The sequence below is a fragment of the Aplysia californica genome, unplaced genomic scaffold (genome assembly GCF_000002075.1).
Source record: "Aplysia californica isolate F4 #8 unplaced genomic scaffold, AplCal3.0 scaffold00953, whole genome shotgun sequence".
In the NCBI taxonomy this organism is placed as follows: domain Eukaryota; kingdom Metazoa; phylum Mollusca; class Gastropoda; order Aplysiida; family Aplysiidae; genus Aplysia; species Aplysia californica.
The window spans coordinates 119,527-120,969 of record NW_004798223.1 but is presented as its reverse complement, the minus strand read 5'-3'; the positions used below and the strand labels follow the sequence as shown (position 1 = coordinate 120,969).

The window sequence follows — 1,443 nt, the reverse complement described above, 5'->3', positions numbered from 1 at the left end:
ATATATAGCTACATTTATAGATCTAGAATATAGATAGATCTAGATCTATATCTAGATTTATATAATAGATAAAGATATAGAATATAGAGTCTAGATCTAGATATAGATCTAGACTATAGATAGAATGATAGATTATATAGATCTACATATAGCTCTAGATCTAGAATCTAGATCTAGATCTAAATCTATATACAGATATAAAAATCAAGATCTATCTAGATCTAGATCTAGATCTATATCTAGACTAGATCTAGATCTACATCTAGATTCTAGTATGATCTACTAATCTACTAGATTTCTAGATCCAGATATAGATTTAGATCTAGATTTCTAGATCTAGATATCTAGAGAATCTTCTAGTCACACAGTAGTTGCATTACTCATTACATAATTATGTCGCCCACTACAAGACTAACTAGAGTATTTAGATCTAGACTAGATCTAGATTCTAGATTCTAGATCTAGATCTAGATATCTAGATCTAGTCGGTTTTATTATTTGCGCAGTAATAAGTAATGGGAGGAGGCGCGGCGAAGATCTAAATCTAGATCTACATGTGAAACTGGCGGAACCAGCCTAGATCTAGATCTAGATATATAGTCTAGATTTTCTAGATCTTAGATGACCTCAAAAATTAAAAGAATTTACGTAACACAGAGCTACAATACAATTATGGATCAAGTCATTCACACAATATCTAGACCTAGAATCTAGTTCTAGATATATAATACTATATCTAGGCCTAGCTAGAGAGGCTAGATCTAGATCTAGATCTATACATTCCACACCACACAAAGTCCATTACTTACTTTGGCAGAGGATTTGGGACGATGAGAGATGACTTGAAAAGTTTTCTTTCAACTTGACTGAAAAGGCGTCGAAAAAGCCACAGCCTACGTCAAGTAGTCCAAGTATCAAAGGGACACTGGTCGATTAATTCCACACAAAAGAAACGTGCCATATGAAGTCACGGGCCTGACCTAACATTACGCGTACTGCTACCAGGACCAGGCCATTTTTCCTTTCCCGGAACTAGCCTTCCATGTAGCAGAAAAGTTTAGGCCTGGCCGTGGAGGGCGGAGGGTACTGTTCACGAGACCTCTCATTGGATGGAGCAGTTGCCAGATTTATTCCTGTTACAACAAGTAGGGGATAGAATAATAATCTCCTTAGTTACAAGTTGAATGCAGCCTGCTTGGTATGGTAGATGAATGCTTCTAAAACTATTGGAAAACTCTAACTAGGCCTATATTATTATTGTTTTGGATTGTAACAAAGAAAAGAAAGGTGCGTCCAACTTTATTCGAGAATTGCACTTTATACTGCTTTAAAATTGGTTATCTACACTATGAAAACGGAAGGAATTAACTGTTTACTAAGTATAGTAGGCCTACAAATAAAATTGATTACGTGTTTCTTCGCTATTAGGCGAAAACAAGCCAA

At 35.5% G+C, this 1,443-nt stretch overlaps 1 protein-coding gene across 1 annotated transcript in view; it reads right to left on the bottom strand.

The window, feature by feature from the left end:
• LOC101849802 overlaps positions 1 to 1,133 on the bottom strand; it is a 48,957-nt gene extending 47,824 nt beyond the window's left edge. The window contains exon 1 of the mRNA XM_005110839.3: positions 810 to 1,133. The gene's annotated coding sequence lies outside the window, so the exon portion shown is untranslated. The remainder of the gene's footprint in view (positions 1 to 809) is intronic.
• Positions 1,134 to 1,443: the final 310 nt, after the last annotated feature.